The sequence below is a fragment of the Pinus tabuliformis genome, chromosome 8, assembly GCF_031772625.1.
Source record: "Pinus tabuliformis cultivar Carrire ecotype Pingquan chromosome 8, CPIR1, whole genome shotgun sequence".
NCBI classification, from domain to species: Eukaryota; Viridiplantae; Streptophyta; class Pinopsida; order Pinales; family Pinaceae; genus Pinus; species Pinus tabuliformis.
In genome coordinates, this window is record NC_142294.1 from 13566816 (window position 1) to 13587877 (window position 21062).

A 21062-nucleotide genomic window follows, 5' to 3' on the forward strand; every position below is an offset into this window, starting at 1 on the left:
TCACCATTTGATCCTTTCAAGGATCCCTTATTGGATTTATTCAATGGACAATTTGTTGCATAATGGCCCACCTCATGACAACTAAAGCATTGCACTTTAGATTTGTCAATCTTCTTCCCACCATGGGAAGAACTCGATTTGGAATGGGAAGCCTTCCATTTCCCTTTCTGCGCCTTACTTGCTAAGGCTAGATTTTCTTCATCATCATGTTTGGATGAAGAACCATCTCTGGTGCTTGTCCTAGTGTCCTCCTGCATCAGATTCGACCACAGTCATTCCCAATCTGGAAATTTCTCTCTTTCATTCACTGATTCTTGGTAGCTATGCCAGCTCTTAGGAAGATCGAGGAGAGAAAGACTCACCATATCATCATCAACTGTCATGATTCCTACACTTCCAAGCTCATCCTTGTAGGTGGTGAGCTTGTTCAGATATGTAGAGATCGTGTCTCCCTTTGCACACTTGATTTTCTGAAACTTGTCCTTCAGCGCCAGCTTCCTCTGGCTGCTTCTGTTCTGATATAGATCCTTCAATGTCTTCCACATTGAAAACGGAGTCTCATTCCCATGGAGACTCGAGACAATATGGTCTCAAACTCCCTCCAAATGAATCCTCCTCGCTCTTGCCACACATTTCTTCCATTCCACCAATTCTTGGGCACTAGCTGCTACTGGCTTGGGGACTTCTTGATCAATAGCTACTGCTGTCTTGGGGACTTCTTGATCAATGAAGTCCTTCAAACCATTGTCCTCTAATATTGCTTCCATGCGATCCTTCCATGCTATGTAATTTGAGCTGCCATCTAGGGCATACTCGAGTCTCAAGCCATTGAATGCCATTGGTGAACTTTGAGGTGTGATAAGAAATTGATTTTGTACCTACTATCAAAACTTCAAACTTCTCTGTTCTTTGTATACTGTTCTCCACTTTGATCACCTTTGCTCTGATACCATGTAGAAATTATCATTGTAGATTAAACTAATTATGCAATGTACTAAAGCAAAATACTTAATCTACTTCTACAATCAAACGTGTGGAAGCTTAATCGGTTTTGATCAAGATCAAATAGAACACATATAACATAAAAGAAGATTCAATCACACATGAAACACAAAAGAATGCTCTGGGGAAAGCCTCAGCTAAAAACCCCGCTATCTATATTATCATACAAGTGGAAATATCTCAAGATTACACAAAGCTTTACCTCTCAAGCTATCCAGCTCTCAGTACAATCCCTCACTACTGCTCATAGACAAAATAGACAACACATATGCCTTCCTTCAGTCCTCCAAGCCTCCTATTTCCTGGTGCAGTTTCTCCTGGGTCCTCCAGTTGTAACGTGTGTGATTCTCCCCTCACACAGTGCTCTGACCTCTGTAGTAATTGCACAGTCCTGAAGGAATGAATTCCTTCTACATGGAAGAGATATTCACATTGGAATATTCTAGCAACTGATAGTACATCGTCCCTGCCTTTAATATCAAGTGGGTCTTTTTCTGAACTCACATGCACAAGTTCTTTACGAGAGAATATTTAGTTATCTGGAGAACACTAGTTGCATGCGTGCATGCATTAACTAACTGAACTTACAATTAGTTCCACAAACTGTTTAGAACTAATTTAACTAGACTTAACTCAGTTAATTGAGCTAACTAATTACAACTCAAATACAACTCATCCATATCTCCTTAATTAAGGGATAACTTCCTCAATCAAAGGGATAACTGTTGCATGTCTTCACAAAGACTTCATGTTTGAATTTCACCAACTAATTAGCTCAATATGAATTAATTAATTATTTTTCAAACAGCTGGTGAGACTAAATTCAAATTCTAATTCTCAATTTTAATTCAAGGACAAATTAAAACTGGAATATATCATGAAATACTATCTATAACAATTTTATTTTTAGCATTTCTTTTTTTAGAATTTCTTGTTGCTATTTTCAGCATATACAATGGCAAGAGCATAAAACACAAAATACATAAACACAGATATTTTCCCCTAGATCCTAGAACCGGGACTACCAAATTAATTTTTCATTATATTCCTTTCAATGTTACAATACATATATATAGATGCTGAAGCATCCATAAACCCCAATCCACTAACCTTGGCTTAGAACATAACCATAGTTGCCTTTACCAAATCAACAAAATACCATGAGTAGAAAACCATCATGCCCAAAATCATATGCAAACTCCATGTGCAAAACCATAGGTTGGTCTGCCCACCTAATATAGGGTCCAAAAGAAAATTCTCGGGGCACTGCCCTGAACGCTATGCACGGGGGCTTAGCCCCCCCTCCCCCCCTTCTAACTCCCTGACTTCACGTGTGGGCTAGTAATGGAATGAATATAACACACACCCAACATACAAGTTTGTTTGTTCCTTAAAACTATAGCTTTACATATTATATGTGTGAACCAAATCCGTCTATTTAATGTATACACAGTGATTTCAACATGATTTTTGATGATAATTAGATTTCCTTTCAATAGTATAAGCATAATTCAAATTTAGCCCTACAACCCATTTATCAGTTCTACACATGTTTCATTACTTGTTTGTTTGTATTTCATGCTAGCCACTAAATTGACAGAATAACTTTGTCAATATACCTTATAGGGGTAAATTGTACAAACATTTCATGTCAGGTGACAATTACAAAAAAACATAACATGTAGGAAATATCAACCTAAATTCAGACAGAGTTACTTATTTATTTAAGATTAGTAGAAGGCCACCGGAAATCACTAGGGAAGGGAGAATTCTCTACCCAACCAATGAGCATGGCATTTACCGAAGTTCCCATCGAGCCAGTCCTCTTGCAGAACATTCTAATAGGGCTTATCTTCCCTCACCAGGTCTTGCCCAGAACTTTCACAGACTCACAAGTCTATATAGAAATTCCACTGGCTACAACTAGCTCTAGAATGCTCCAGAATTTCTCTATGGCAGTGTCTCGCCTTATCTAAGGCAATAAGTTCTCTTCTCATCTTTCTTGGTTTCCTTAGGTTCCTCTCTACCCTCTGGGATTTTTTTTCACCAAACTGAGATATTTATCTCTTGCGAGAGAAGTAACTGTCCATTAACTATTTGATAGGTGAAATACTCAAATAGCATTTCTACCTTCCTATAATTCCTTGGTTGACCATAAATAATATTATCAATTTAATTAAAATAAAATAAATAAAACATTAATGTCTAACATTACTTTTGGTAGAATAAATTAAAATATTTACTTATTCATTGAGGAGTATTACAATGCCTATCCCCTACGAGCATAACATCCCATGAAGTGACAATATTACTTAGCCCAACCACTTTTGTGTTTCCCAAATCCCATTAGTAGTACCAATTTCATGTGTTTTATCCGAGGAATTTTTTATAAAAGTATTGTAGAAATTTAGTTGTTATTACTCATAATAGTTGGTAATAATTGTCATTTAAATAGTGGATAGGGAGTAAATTTGTTTTAAAAATAGCTTTGAATGGAATAAATGAAGTATTTAAGCCCGCTCCTAGATAAATTGGATGGAATGTCTTTGTCTTCATGCTTTTCATTGTCTTTAGTCAATAGTAATTATTCGTTTTATATGGTGAAGGATTTTATTATTCATTTTATATGGTGATGGAAATGTCTTGGTCTTCATGTTAGTAATTATTCATTTTATACGGTGATGTTTTTTTTTTAGATAACTTCATTTTTATAGTCTCTTTGTGAGGTTGTTAACAAACTTTTACATAAATTATAGTCTTTAGAATATTTTTCATCATTTTTTTAAGAGAAGCCACAATGTATATGGGATTTTAGTGGGCGTTTTCAACTAGATTTTAACAAATTGACAGGTTATTGGTTTGCTACATTTTCTCAAAATAATGAAATTTATGATTTCATAGAAAGTGTTTTTAATTTTTTTTACTAAATAAAGTATTCAATTTTCTCTTTTAATTTTTTTTTGTAAACTTGCTAGGTCTCTATGTATTAGCTATTTTCAAAAAAAATTTACATCCATTTGCTTCGGGTAGTCAACTACCCGAAGGAAACCAGGTGACCATTGGTCAGCATTAAAACCATTCCAAAATTTGAATAAGTTCATAATAATCCATCCACTGTTCATATGTTGGTTGTCTCTACTGTTATCACTAAAGATCAAAACGGACATGCTTATTGTCATCATCAAATCAAAATTTAGAAAAACAACACTATCTGGATCTCCACATTAATCCTCATCTGAGGATGCTATTGGGGCTGGTGCCTTTGCACTGGAGCCTAGCCTCTCACATCTCTATTCCAGTTTCCACTTTATCACTGTCAGGGTCTGTTCAATCCTTCCCAGAGCGAGATTGTTCAGGTAAGTCTGTATCTATATGGTCGCTATTTCCTTGAGAAGTTTCGCACGAACCGGGTACTTCTCCTTTCTGCTTTCCTGTTTATCAAATACTTCTCCTTCCATGTCTTCATGGTGTAGAGTCATGGCCCATGCCAAAACATGTTTCGTGATACAGTACTGTTGTAGGGTCTTTATGAACAGGGATTGTCTTCTATTCATTGTCTCGGAGTCTTGCACCATTCCTTGCCATTCTTCCATGGGTATGTCTCTGTATCTAAGGTTTTCTCTTACATCTCACTCCCAGTTGTAAATCTGATCCCTGACTTCCTTCAGATTTCCTTCCATGTAGGAGTCAATGATCATCTTCATGTGGTCTCCATCTGGCTTCCTGCCTCTTTTCTTTCCCTAGATGCTTGTTCCTTCTTCTTTCTTAACTATCCTCTTGCTTCTCCTAGGAGCCATTCTACTGTCAGCTTGGTGGTTGAATCCTTTCACCTTTTTCTCCTTGACCTGTTTCACTATCTTTCCCTGTTTTGTTGCTAGACCTATCACAGAATCAACACATATGTCAGCCATATCATATAGTTTTATACTATTTTCCTTGGGTCCCCCCCCCCTCCTTCTTGAATTTCCCAGCCTCTGGTTCCCCCCCAACTGAGTTTGGCTTTGGCTTTAATAATTCTCCTGGTCATGGGGTTATAGTGGTTACTTTTCTTTCCCCAGCCCACACAGGGATCCCACTCCTGCTTGTTTTGCCTCTTCTCACCCGGGGTCTCGCCCTTGGTAAGAATTAGGCAACTAAGGCCTCCCCTTGGCCTAGTTTTCTCAGGTTTTCCGGTAGAGTTTCTATTGGCTGTGTTTTCTACCCTCCCCCTAGGGTGCATCTCCATCTCCCAGGAGCTCTGGTATTTCCTTTCCCAGCTTCCGTCTCTCAGGGCTGCAGGCTTTCGGCCTTTCCCTTTTATGAATCTTGCCAGGATCCATATTCTAAGGTGGGGGATGTTAAAATTTTGTTCAGGCATGCCCTTGTTCTCATGAGGTTCACCTCCTCTCCTCACCTTATCTCTGTCCCTAGCAGACGGGATCTCTTCGGGATTTTTCCCTTTCAATCCTCTGAGATTGCTATCACAAATGAAATGATAATACCAGGTGTGCTTACCATACTGCAATCCTAACCTATTTCTCAAACAATTTACGCTTTCAGGATTTAAGGCTAGAGATATCACATACCCGCTTACTGAGCTTCGTCTTGCTTCCTCCTTCTGCTTCTTCTCGCTGCCTCCTCTTCCTTTCTCGTCACCTTTCTTCGTTCTCGTCTGCATGCATAATGCCTCTTTCCCCTTTTCCTTAAGCTTTATTTCTTTTTCATTCCCAACTCTTGTCTTTACTAACAGTTGTCCTATTTTTTCCTCGGCATGCATCCCTTCCCTCCTGCCTTGGAATGCTTCCCTCTTGTCCTGTCCACCATCTTGCATTAACTTCTTTCCTCTCCTGGCTGCTCTTGCCGTCGGATCTCTGACTCTTCCTTACCACTTGTCTTTATTTCGCTGCTCATCTTCGATTTTGTTGTCCTGCCCTCTCCTCTAACATTCCTTTCCATCTCATCCCCAATACTCTCACGGTTTCTCCTGCCCCTGCCCTCCACCATCATATTGCCGATCACCGAACTTCCTCTATCCTTTCATGCATCTATCCTTTTCCCTTTCCTCTTTGGTATTTTCCCGTCGAATTCTCTAGATTCTCGCTCATATTCCTATCTTGTTCTACCAGTTGTATCAGTTGCACCATATCCTCTTTTTGGCTGAGCTCTATCATGCTTGTGTCCATTTGCTGGTCTCCCTTCCTGCGTCCCTAGTTCGCGAGGTAATAAATGGGAGCATTTCCTTTTCATCTCACATGGGAAGGTATTATGTTGTATATCCTTCTCAACTGTTGGCTTATGTATTTGATTATCCACGTAGTTCGCTAGCTGTGACTCAACTTCTCTGCTGGTGCTCCATGCTATAATTGCTTGAGAATGCCAATCACAAGCTTTGAATCTCCTTCTATCTGGAGTTTTTGATATCTTTCTCGGATGGCTATTTCTATCCCCCTGTTCAGTGCATGGAATTCTGACTCATTATTTGATGCATTTCCACAATCCATCACGTATACCCATAGCACTCTTCCTCTGTCATCCCTGAGTATTCCTCCTATGCTTGCCTCCCCTAGGTTCCCCTTTACCACTCCGTCAAAATTCAATTTTGTGAATCCCTACTACAGATTCCTGTAGTGCTCATTTTATCCTACTTCTACGTCCTTTTGTTTTCTTGCAGCCATGTCTGTGATACTTATTTTTATTTGCAAGCGGTTCAGAATGCATGTCTCCATCTGGTCTGCTTTCCAGTCTTCATTGCTCCACTTCTCTAGGATTATGGTTTCTCTTATGTTTTGGACTATTTGGCTCCATATTTCCTTCAAGGCTTTTCCATCATCCTTGAAAATTAATCGATTCCTTTTTTTCCATGTGTTCCACAGGATGAACCCTATGGAGAGATTCCAGGCTCTATTCAATATTACATTACGGTACAATTTACTCCTCTAGTTTTCTACAGTTAATGTTATGCTGCTTGTATCTCTGTCGCTAATCTCGAAAAGTTGTTGGTGATTTCTCCACAGGATATTGCTAACTCGACAGAAGTTGGTCAAGTGTTCCATCATTTCTTCTTGTTGCTAGCATAGGATACAGAGCGATGGACCTTGTGTCCCCTTCCTTCTCAACTGTTCCCAAGTTAAAGCTCGCCCGTGGGACATTATCTAGGTAAATAACGCTATCTTTGGCTAATTTTTCATTTTCCAGATTCTATTCCATTTTTTGATTTTGGGATTGCTAGTGCTACCATCTTTTATGTAATATCCTTCTGCTTTTGTAAACATCCCTTTGATTCATTTCCCCCATATTACAATGTTCGTTCCTTCTTTAATTGCAATTTTCCTTGTCTCCATCTCCTTTTTGTAATTTTCCCACTGTTCCGTTTCTAGTGTTTCTTTCCAGTCCTCTTTCATTTTTCATTTTCTCTAGTATCCATCCTTTTTGGGCAGCTAATAGTTCCGGGCTGCGTATTCCTCCATTTGGGTGGTAAACTGGTAAATTTCTTGGAGTTAAGGTTGCTAATGGAGGGTTTCTCTTTGTTGCCATGCCTCATTACAAAAGTTTGCTTTGTCACCCTCCCTAATTTCCCAGAAACTATGTTCTCTTATCAAGTCCCTATTTGACCTTACCAGGTTCCAAATTGCAGTCCCTTTATTTTCCGGTTGGCTTCTCAATTTTCCTTCAGGGGATCTAACCATATCATATTTCTTTTCCCACATTGTTTTCCGTAAATATTCTCCTCCTTGTATCCATCTCCACCATATTTTTGTGCCCATTACTTGGTTTATAATATATGGATCTCACAGCCCTAATCCTCCTTCAGTTAATGTTTTGCTCAACCATTTCCATGATAACAATGCCCACTTTTTAGTTTTGTTTGTTCCTTGCCATAGGAACTTTTTGAAAATTTCCACCATTTTTTGGCATATTGCTTTTGGTATAGCTTGGCTAGTCATTTGGTAAATTGGCATTGATTGGAGGACCGACTTAAGGAGAATGAGGCAACTCGGGGTGTTCAGAGCTCTGAACGTCCAGTTATCCATTCTTCTTTGTATTTTCCCTATCATACCTCCCTAGTTAGCAATTCTATTTTGCTTATCACTTAGCTGGATACCTAGATATTTAGTGGGGAACTTCCCTGTTCGGAAACCCATTGTTCTAGCTAGGAATGATTGGGAAGTCATTGGGGTGTTGAAGAAGAAGATTTCCATTTTATCTTTATTTATCTCTGTACTTGATTCTTTTGTAAAATCCCCAAGGATTTCCAGTAATTTCTTTGCTTCTTTGAGGTTGTCTTGTCCATACATCATGACGTCGTCTACGAATTCTTGATGTGTTAGGGGTAGTTCTTCTCCCCATAGTCTAAGGCATTTTAGCTTTCCACTATTCTCTCTTGCTTTTATTAATCTTCCCAGACCATTAGCAACTATTATGAACAGGAATGGGGAGAGAGGGTCCCCTTGTCTAAGCCCTCTGGATGGGTTAAAAGTTTTTGTGGGAGTCCCATTTAGCATTATGGACATAATTGGTGTGGTGATCATAGACATGACCCATTCTATCCATCTGTCGTCGAACCCATAAGCTTTTAGGATTTTCTGTAGATATTCCCAGCTTAGCCTGTCATATGCTTTAGCTAGGTCGAGTTTGATCATCATTCCTTTGTGTCTTGAATTCTTTAGTGAATGGATCGCCTCTTGTGCAACTATGATTCCATCCACTATTTGTCTCCCTTTCATGAACCCTGTTTGTTCCTCTGAAATTAGTTCTAGGAGGATAGATTTAAGTCTATTCACCATTATGGTGGCTAGGATTTTGTAAATTACATTACATAATGCTATCGGTCTGAAACCTTGAGGTTCTTCAGCCTTTTCTGTCTTCGGGATCAACATAAGGAAGGTTGCATTCCAAGCTGGATGCATTCTTTTTATGCATCTGGATTCTTCCATGGCATTTACAATGTCTTTCTTCATAAAGCTCCAGGTGGCTTGGAAGAATTCTGTTGTGTACCCATCCGGTCCTGGGGCTTTGTTCTTTGCCATTGTCTTCACTATCTCTTCTACCTCTTTTTCAGTTATCACCCTTAGGAGTGCCATGTTCTGTTCTCGATTCACCCTTCTAGGTATGTATTGACTTAATTTTTCTATCTCTTCTTCTCTATTGTTTTGCATCTCCGTCAGGATTCCTTTGAAGTGTTGTATCAACAAAATCTCCATCATATCTTTCTGAGTTAACCTGTTGCCTTGATTTTCTTTTAGAGAGAATATTCTATTCTACTACCTATGCTGCTACATGGTCTTGTGGAAGAATTTCGTGTTTCTCCCCCCCTCCTTCAGTCATTATATTCTTGACTTCTGTATCCATAAAATTTCCTCTTGTTTTCTTCTTTCCTCTAGCCTGTTTAGTACCACCCCTTCCTATGCTAGTTCCTCTATTCTCCCGTCTTCTATTATTTTCTATTGTAATCTTTTCATATCTGTCTGAAGCTTTTCTTGGTCTTTTTTGATATTTCCGAATTTGTCTCTATTCCATTTTTTTATTTTTCCTTTTAGCTCCTTAATCTTACTTGGAGGGTATGCATCTTGTTTCTTCCTTTTATTTCTATCTCATTAATCTTCGATCATTGCTCCATTTTTTCTATGAATGTTGGATCTTGCAACCAGAAAGCTTCGAATTTGAAGGGTCCATTCTGGTTTTGAGGGTTCATGGCAATTTCTAGTTTTATGGGCCAATGGTTTGATCCTTGACATGGTAGAATTGTCTCTTCATAGAAAATGTCTTTCCCTATGAAGTGTTTTGTTGCTAGAAACCTGTCAAGCCTGGAAGCTATTTGCTTGCTTCCCCCTCTCTGATTGTTCCAAGTGAATTTTCCATTAATGGTATGTATGTCTATCATTTTCAGTGCCGACTGTGTGTCCTTAAATCTTTCCATGTTTGGCTCTTCCCGTTGCAATCCCCATTTATTTTCCTCTTTTGAAGTTGTCATATTAAAAACACCAGCTATCAGCCACAATTTTTCTGCGTGCATGTTTCCTAACTGTTGCATTTTAAGGAGGAAGTTTCCTCTTTCCATTGTTATATGAGGTCCATAAATTGCCGAGACCAAGGACCAGTCTCTATGGCCAATAAGTCTGAATCTACCTGAAAGAATCCTTTTCATTCCTATCCAATAGTCTACTGTGACTTCTGCGGGGTTCCATAAGATTGCAATTTCCCCTGCACTACCTTTTGCATCAATTGTCATACATTCATATGTTGGTTTAATTTTTGTTAAAATATTCTCCATTTTCTCCCCTGTTATTTTTATTTCCTGTAACAACAAAATTTGGGGTTTTCCTCTTTTGATCCTCTCTATTAGGTATCTCTGCTTACCTTTGTTGTTAAGTTCCCATATGTTCCAGGATGTAATTATCATTGTGTGGTTGGGGTTGTTTGGTGGAAAACTGCTGAGAGCGATACTACTCTTCCAGTATTTACTAGCATCTCTCCCATAATCTGTATAGACTCCTAAATATTCCTTCTACCTCTTTTTTTCCTCCTTTCACCTTACTTTGTTGATCTTGGTTATTTTCCGGTTGGATGCCTAGTTTCTCAGTCATTCCTATATTTCCCTAATCTTTCTTTTCTTTATATTTTTGAGGTTTGCTTGTATAATTTTTTATTCTCTTCTGGGATGAACCTTTCATCCAAGTGTCTCCATTTGTCCAGAAGTTTCCTTGGGATTTCTTCTTCCGTCGTTGGATCTTCTTCTGGCATCTATTTCCATTAGTTCGCTTTCCTAATTTCCCTCCTTTTTGTTTCCGACCTTTCCCGCTACTTCACTTTGGGTTTTCCTCTTTAGGATGTTTGCACCTCGGCTTGGGCTGCCCTCTTGTTCTTTTTCCTCCTGATAGTCCATTATTTGGATCTCTTTATCTTCTTCTTCTACCTGTAGAATTTCATATCTATTTGCCTTATTTGTTTTGGCTGGTTGTTCCTTTTTTCCTTCCTCAGGATTTTCTTTTGCTAGTTTCTTTTTATATTTTATCTCCTGAAACCCTTCGTTATCTTCTTGATATTTCCTTTGTTGCTTGCTTCTTCGTTCTTCCTCTTCTAAATTAAGTGGGCATTCCTTGTAAAGATGCCCATATTCATGACACTTTCTGCATCGAAAAGGGATGTACTCGTAGTCCAGCGCCTGCTGCCACACGTCCTGATGGTATTCTAGCTCCACTGCTCCAGGAATCGGGTCAGCTATGTTCATATAGATAGATTCTTGCATAAGAGGTATATCTTTCATTCTTTGTTCATTCAACTATTTGGACAAAGCTTCCTATGGTGTTACCTATTCCTTCCAGAATCTCAAGGTCCCAGAAATCCATTAGTAATTCGAACAGTCTTACCCACACTGGAGCTGCTAGGAATTTCTCTTTATCAGGGTTGTAACACTCCTCCGAGTACCTCATAAATAAACCAATATTATTATAAAAATATGGACCATTTTTAAACACTCTTTCTTTATATTGTAGGTTTGAGAAGATTACCATAAGTAAGCCTCGTACGCCTAGCTTCAGCTCTATGTGGCCTTACGGTTTCCATTTCTGTTGTACTCATCTAGTTAGGTCATTTTCTGATGGCCATATGCCAATGAACTTGCATATTAATGCATGGTCCTTCATATAGCTTCTATAGCGCTCGAGTTTATTCATGGGTATAATGAATCTTGATTTTTCCACTGCACACGGTAAGCATTTGCCTCTACTTCCTGCCTGCCATCTTGCTCTGAGGACAAGTCCTTGTGTTTTTGTTTCCTCGTGTAGTTTGTTGTTGCTCATTCCTTCTCCTACCACTGCATCTCTATAGGAGGGGATCTCTTCCCTCCTGTCTTCTATCATTACTATTATCTCTTGGTTTCAATGCCGCTTTCTGACTATATTCGTGGTTTTTTGTGCCACCTACCTCATGACCACCTGACCATTAGGGTTGCAAAGCTCAAAAAAACCTTTCCTCCGACTAAGATTGATTTTTTTTTGTCTTTTAAATTTTTAAATGCAAATTTATTTTAATTTTTTTTTAGAAAATGCTAAAGAGCTAAGAGCATCATTTTGTATTCAAGTTTAGCAATGCACAAATTTTAAACATGTTTTTAGTTTTTGTTCATAAACATTGATTATAATTTTACCATAATAATATTGAAACTAATACAAATTTCAATACTAGCATTACTTTGTTTTTATTTTGCACTGTAAAAGACTTACAAAATACATAAGTTTTACTTGGAAACTGTTATTATCTTAATTCTTTTTCCTTATTCAGTCTAGCAATATACACAATTTTTAAACATGTTTTTTTAATTTTTGAGAGGTAAAATATACACAATTTCTAAACATGTTCTTTTAATTTTTGAGAGGTAAAATATCTATTTTTTTTAGATATTAGTTTTTTCCATGTAAACATTGAAACAACACAAAAAATAGTGTATTATCTTATTTTTTTTTGTTTTGTTTTGCAAGTCTTACATAGTTGAAAATGTTTGTTTGTCCTAAATCTTTTTTTTTTTTTTTTTATTTTTGAGAGTTATAAAATATTTTTTAGATATTATTTTTTTTTCCATGTCAACACTGAAACAGCACAAAAAAAAGTTTGATCTCAATCTTTTATTTTGTTTTGAAGGTCTTATATAGTTGAAAATGGTTGTTTGTGCGACGTCCTCAAGATAAATGAATTATCTTTTGTGCATGATTATTGATTAACTTTCTACAATAATTTTTTACATATCTGAAAATTCATGTTTGTGCACTGTCTTCCACATAATTAGATTAATTTGTATGCATGACTCTTGATTAGTGTTTTACCATATTAATATTAAAACCACATCAAAATTGGTATTATTTTAATTTGTTAACTGCAAATATTTGAAAATGCATGTTTGTGCACTGCCTTCCACATAATTAGATTAGTTTGTGTCTACCATTCTTGATTAGTATTTTACCATACTAATATTAAAACCGCATCAAAACTGGTATTATTTTAATTTCTTAACAGCAATTCTAAAGAGATAAAAAATATAACGCTGGAAAATTAATAACAATATATATTTTATAAATTTATTTTCCATTAATATTATGGTTTAACTTATTTTTGATCCGATACTTTTTTAAATAAAATCCTAAAAAGATAAAAACTATAATACTGAAAATTAATAAATAATATATATTTACACTGAAGGTATTTATATGATGGATTTGGCTGGGCAGATTTATTCAATAAAATTCGTGTATTTTCGCCCTTCTCCCTCCAAACCCTCCAAATAAAAGTTAACATGCGGCACTGCAACAGTCTTGCAGTGGAATTCCCTGGGAAGTGCGCCGTTGTTTTTAGTCATGGAAGCGTTTCACCTGTGTTGCTATTTCTTCATTATGGAAGTGTCATAAAAAACAACCAAAATCCTCACTGGAATGAGCATTTTCATGTTGACCTGGTTCATTTTACACTGAATGTGGAGTTCATTGTTACCGAGAATGATGTTTTTTGAGCTGACCTCATAGGAACTGTGGTGATCCCTGTTCTCGCAATATATTCAATCTCATCAGAAATATTGCCTCCTTCGTCTTTGAAAGCCACTTTTGAAAACAAATCCTATGCCTCATTTGTGGACATGGCTTCTCTTTTCATGCACTCTTATGCCTTCATTTCTTTAACCAAACTTCTATTGCAAGTAGAGAATATGAGTTTGTTGGGTCTGTCATTGTTAAATTCCACGCCCAGTTGCTCCAGATCGAGTGCGCTCCACATATCCTTTAACACTATGAAAAAAACCTTGTTCTTCAAATATGCAGACAGTTGCATCTTCTGCACATCAACATCTATGTCGGCCAACTCTAAATTGACTTCAGAGGCAATAGTAATCTGCAAGAATTGGAAATTGAACGATGGTAGTTACCCAAATGACAACATCAAAAATGTCACTAACCTCTTTGTGGGCACTTTAGATTTTTTTGAGCAACGTTTTTTTTCCAACGTCATTTGTGACCTACACACCAATTCTGCCAACTTGGGGAGATTCTGTGAGCCATCTTTCAATTTGCGTCTCTGCCTGTCGTGGTGTAAAAGAGGCAATTTGTTGAGCATTGCAAAGCACTGAAAAATATGTGCGTAACTCATCAAAGAGCCCATTAAAAGTTGTTCTCCACTCTCTGATTTGTCTAGAGAGTTTGGGCTTGAAAAGGAAGTCACAGTCAATACCAATACAGAGCTGTGGCGTTATGAGCTTTCGATCAATTCTTTGTCCTTTCTTTTAACTTTTCCACGCAATGTATCACCGAGTAGGGGGGGTATTTTGCTGATTGTCGAACTGATAGTTGATATGGTGCAAGGGGCGCTTCATACGAAAGTGTTTATGGCAATTTCTACAATTCCACTCACAAAATCCTGTGCAATTGCCGTTGTTCGGAAAAAGAGAGAAACTGAAAAGAGTGAAGAGCCCAGAAAAATAATATAAACGCAGGAGGGAGGGCAGCAAGAATGGCTATTAATTATGGGGAATGTGGGGGTGGAGGTACAAATATATGAAGGCTTGACAATGGCGGTGTTTATTATGGGTGAATTAAGAAAAGTAAGGATGAATTCAAGAAATTAATTTAAGGGTTTTGATATCCAAATGTTTTAGAAACTAGGTATTTTGATTAGAAGCTAAGGGTTTTGATATCCATCTATAATTACTAGTGATTTAATTTATATAATTGTGCTACTTATAATTTAGTTGTTAAAGTTATAATAAAACAATTGTTATTACGAATTATTCATAAATATTAATTAACATGTCTTTACAATTTAATTTAAAAATTAGTTTAATACTAATCACAAATTATAGATCATTTGAACTTAATAAAAACAACTTCATTTCAATGATAACAATAAAAGTTTTATTTCATATTCTCATCTCACAATTCCATTCAACTCTATATCAATCATGTTCAATTCCCATGAACTTTGTAGGAGACAAGTGGTTTTTCAAAAGGAGTTTCTTGGAATTGACATCTCATTGAGTTGCAACTAAGTTTCTCCATATCAATTTCAACCAAACACTGCAAAAAAAATAAAGTTATAAAGCTTCATTACAACCAATGAGATAGGGTGTTCACCAAAAAGCAACATTTTAGCACAACATTTTTAGTTTCATTTCTATTTTTTATGAGGGACGTTGTCAACAATTCATCCTCCAATTAGCTATAATTAAACTAAGCGAGAGGTAAGAGAAGTACCAGTACCACTTATTTTACTTTTTAAAATAAAATTTTAGAAAGATAAAAAGTGATAATAATGAAAAATCAATTCTATGATATATATTTTATAAATTTGAGTTTCCTTAAAACAATATTATTGTTTATTATATTTTTTAAAATTATTTTTCCTTTTTATATTTTGAGTAGAATGAAAAATGGTTAGATTTTAAATTTATTTTCTAATTAGAAATATTAATTTTATTAATCTCTCTTAAAAGAAAAAATATAGATTTGGTATTTTTGTCACTTAATTTCTTAATAAATGTTACTCTTTTTTTTTTGGTCAAGTAAGAGTCGAGCCTTCCATTAATCGAAAAAACAAGATTACATATGGTACACGTCTTTACAAGTGTAAAGACCAACAAAAGGCAGATCCGTTGATGATAAACAAACAACAGGGTCAACAAAACCCAAAACGTTACACACAAAAACAAATTTAGACGCTTCATCCCAATCTCGGCATATCGCACATCTCAGTTTCCACAAGCTGCCAACACTTGATGCCTTCTAAATGCTAGAGTTAACCTTCGTCGGTTGATCAAACCTTTGATCTGACGATCCACAGTCCATCGCAGCATCACAAACCCCAGAACATCGCAATATCGCAAAACTGGTTTTATCACTGACCAAAGTCTTTTACTAAATGCGATTTGTGATTAAATCTTCGTCGTCGATCTAGTTATTGATCCGACGGCTGTCCCGCATTGCATTGGGAACTTGCGTGCCACTTAACCACTTCCTGGAGCCGATATAGATTATGAACCTTGGTCTATAGATTATTTGAGAAAAAAAGAATAATAATTTGCATAATTTTCTATGTCATGTTAGAATTATTAAATATTTTTAATTTTAAATGAAGAAAGAAAAATTTTAATTTATAAATCTTAAGTTATTTTGATTTTTCATTGATCTCTAAACTAATTTATTATAAAAATAAGTGTTAAAAAATAAATCTCTGAAAATATCGGAATAATACTTTATATATATATATATATATTTTAAAGTAAATTTATCATAAATTTTATAATAGTTATTATACAAAATTTTAATATATATTATTAATATATAAGTTATAAATATATTTTATTTTTTTATTATCATTATACTATATTATGATATCATAAAAGATGGAACATAAAGATTTAGCAATAGCTAAGAACAATGCAGATATGTGATGGAGTTTTAGCTAGAGTGTAAAGAAATATTTAATTCTTGTAGATTAATAGTGGAGTAATGTGATGTGATGAGTTGGAATTTTCTGTAATCTATCAAAACTTTGGAAAAATCAATGCTATTGGTGTTTCTTTTACCCCAAAATGAAAAATTATGGGGACTTGGACAGTGATTTGAAGCATTCAAGGATTGGCAGTTTTATTCGCAAGCCCAAACCTCGGATCACAGATGATGTGCTTGGGATTTCACAAGCACTGCCTAGAAATTAAGGCAGATATATGATGGAGCTTCAGAGTGTAAAAAAATATTTAATTCTTGTAGATTAATCATGGACTAATGTGCCTTCAGTGTCATATTTTTTTAATAAATGGGATGAGTTGGATGTACTTTTAATCTATCAAAACATTGGCAACATTTTGTAATTAATCTGATGAGTTGGATGTACATGTAATCTATCAAGAATTTGGCAAAAATCAATGCTATTGGCACTGCTCTCACTCAAAACATTCAAGGATTGATAGTTGTATTCACAAGCCCAAGCCTCATATCACAAACCATATGCTTGGGAGTTCACAAGCACATCCTAGAAATTGGTTGGTGAATTCAATATTGTCTACATTAGAAGATAACTCCTATTTCAAAAAAGAATGTAATTGCAGTCACCACAAAAGGAATTTTTTTTTTTTTTTCCTTCTAGAAGGACTTTTATACTATCATAGTTCCTATATTTACAAAAATTAGAACCTAGAAGTTCAAAACTAGCATAAAAATGAACTTAACATTAACGATGTTAGATTGTTTTTTCTTGAAGAGTGTCTCTCTTTCCACCTTTCAAATAGCATCACTCTAATCCAATTCCACCTCCTCTATTGTCGTTATCATTCCTCTTGCTCCAACACTAGACTATACCGAAAGAACTAGCAATCACATTTGCTTGAAAACCAAAATGCATTCTTCAATCATAATAATAACCTAATTATGTTCATCAATTGTTAAAAATCTAATAGTTGGAGTTCTCTTTAGAGGTTTGTATACCCCTTTCTAATGTCTCTGAATGACTTTATATATTTCCCACCTACATATCTTTATTGAGAAGTAATTTTTCTCCACTCATGGCAATGACTAATGATGCTTGCATTGGAGAGAGTGGTAAAATGATCTTCCCAAATCTTCTATTCCTTCGGTTTAGCTTTGTACCTTTAGGGGAAATTTGTAGTTTATAAATTTGTGTCCCATTAGTATTATTGTTTAATTTATTTTTGCTTTGCTATATCTTTTTTAAAACAGCTAGGTTTACAATTTCTTAGAGTGTTTTTTGGTTTGCTACAATTTTCTAAAACATTGAGGCTTACAATTTCTTAGAGTGTTTTCTGAAACTTTTTAACAAAATGTTAATTAGTTAACTAAGTTTCGGATTTCAAATCTTACAATATAAAGTGTTTTTCAAATATCTAAGTGAAGACACACATTTTATCTTTTAAACCCAATAACATACAAACTTTTAAACATATTTTTTATTTTTTTAGAATTGTAATATTTAGTTTTTATACATTTAGAAATGTATGTTTGTACAATTTAGAATAATATAGAAATATTAGAATAATAAGTATAAAGATATTAGAATAATAATTTTTTATTTTTATTTTATTTTTATATTTAAATGTTTTAAAGTAAATTTATCATAAATTTTATAATTAGTATTATACAAAATTTTAATATATATTATGATTATATAAGTTATAAGTATATTTTATTCTTTTATTATGATTATACTATATTATGATATCTTAAAAGATGGAACATAAAGATTTAGCAATAGCTAAGAACAACGCAGATATGTGATGGAGTTTCAACTAGAGTGTAAGGAAATATTTAATTCTTGTAGATTAATAGTGGAGTAATGTAATGTGATGATTTGGATGTGCCCGTAATCTATCAAAACTTTAGAAAAATCAATGCTATTGGTGTTTATTTTACCCCAAAATGGAAAATTATGGGGACTTCCATTTTGGGGACTTGGATAGTGATTTGAAGCATTCAAGGATTGGTAGTTTTATTCACAAGCCCAAACCTGGGATCATAGACCATGTGCTTGGGATTTCACAAGCACTGCCTAGAAGTTAAGGCAAATATGTGATGGAACTTCAGCTAAAGTGTAAAGAAATATTTAATTCTTGTAGATTAATCATGGACTAATGTGCCTTCAATGTCATATTTTTTTAATTAATGGGATGAGTTGGATGTACTTGTAATCTATCGAAACTTTGGCAACATTTTTTAATTAATCTTATGAGTTGGATGTACCTATAATCTATAAAAACTTTGGCAAAAATTCTATAAAAAATTTGGCAGAAATCAATGATATTGGCGGTGCTCTTACCCGAAACAGTCAAGGATTGATAGTTTTATTCACAGGCCCAAGCCTCGGATCATAGACCATATGCTTGGGATTTCATATGCACATCCTAGAAATTAGTTGGTGAATTCAAGATTTTCTACATTAGAAGATAACTCCTATTTCAAAAAAGAATGTAATTGCTAGTCACCACAAAAGGATTTTCCTTTTTTTCCTTCTAAAAGGACTTTTATGTTATCATAGTTCCCATATTTACAAAACTTAGAACCTAGAAGATCAAAATTAGCATAAAAATGGACATAGAAAATGATTAGCGATATTAGATTGTTTTTCCTGGAAGGGTGTCCCCCTTTCCACCTTTCAAAGAGCATCACTCTAATCCAATTCCAACTCCTCTGTGTCATTCCCATTCCCCTTGCTCCAACAATAGACTATACCAAAAGAACTAGCAATGACATTTGCTTGAATACCAAAATTGCCTTCTTCAATCCTAATAGTAGCCTAATTAGGTTCATCGGTTGTTAAAAATCTAATAGTTAGACTCCTCTTCAGAGGATTGTATACCCCTTTCTAATGTATCTGAATGACTTTATATATTTCCCACCTATATAATCTTATCGAGAAGTAATTTTCTCCACTCATAGCAATGATTAATGATGCTTGCATTGGAATGAGTGGAAAAATGATCTTCCCAAATATTCTATTCCTTCGGTGTACCTTTGTACCTTTAGGGGCAATTTCTAGTTTATAAATTTGTGTCCCATTTGTATTATTTTTTAATTTATTTTTGGTTTGCTATATCTTTTTTAAAATAGCTAGGTTTACAATTTCTTAGAGTGTTTTCTGAAACTTTTTAACAAAATGTTAATTAGTTAACTGATTTTTGGATTTGAAATCTTACAATATAAAGTGTTTTTCAAATATCTAAGTGAAGACAGACATCTTATCTTTTAAACCCAATAACATACAAACTTTTAAACATATTTTATATTTTTTTAGAATTGTAATATTTAGTTTTTATACGTTTAGAAATGTATGTTTGTACAACACTTAGAAGCTTCATTATTATTATAACTGCAATAGGCATGGTATTAAGGATTCATTTTTTTCCTTTGACTGCGTATTGGTAGTTTGCCTTGACCAAAAATTTATGCCACTTATCCATAGTTTAACATTACCAATTCATTTATTGTTATTTAAATTTATTTATTTGTAAGTTGATTGGTTGACGTCCTATTATGGGTTGTTTAGTAACTTTCATTTCTATTAGTTATTAGTTTCTTTTATAGTTTTATTTCATTTTTTTTTAATTTTAATTTTTTTTAATTTTTCTATTATTTTCCATTTTGATGGATTACAATTTTTTTTTCCATTTTTTCAATTTAAGAGAACAAATAATTTTAAAAACTGTTTTAGTAATTTTTTTTAGTTTTATTACTTTTTAATTTGACTTGTATTTTATTTTTTGTCTTTTTTCTATTATTTTTTAAAGTTGATAGATTATAAAGATGAAAAAACAATTAAAAAATATTTTCCCAATAATTTTATTTTATTTATTTTTTTCTTTTTCTATTTATTTTTTTCTGTTTTTTCTATTAGTAAATATTATGATAATTAGTTATTAGTTTTAGAATCTTGTGAGCATTTCTTTCCTAATTTTATTAAGAAATTTTTATTGATGTATAGCTACTAAGTTTTAGGATCTTGTTAACTTTTTTAATTTCTGTCAGTATATAAAAAATTCAAGAAATTGATCTTATATCAATAAATTGAATTCAAGAATTCAAGAAATTAATCGAAGGGTTTTGATATCCAAATGTTTTAGAAACTAGGTATTTTTATTAGAAGCTAAGGGTTTTGATATCCATGTATAATTACTAGTGATTTAATTTATATAATTGTGCTAGTTATAATTTAGTTGTTAAATTTATAGTAAAACAATTGTTATTACAAAATTCATAAATATTAATTAACATGTCTTTACAATTTAATTTAAAAATGAATTTAATACTAATCACAAATTATAGATCATTTCAAATCAATAAAAAATACTTCATTTCAATGATAAAAATAAAAGCTTTATTTCATATTCCCATCTCTTCACTCCCACCAACACAACTCCATTCAACTCTATATCAATCATGTTCAATTTCCATGAACTTTGTAGGAGACAATTGGTTTTTCCAAAGGCGTTTCTTGGAATTGACATCTCATTGAGTTGCAACTAAGTTTCTCCATATCAATTTCAACCAAACCCTAGAAAAAAAATAAAGTTATAAAGCTTCATTACAACCAATGAGATA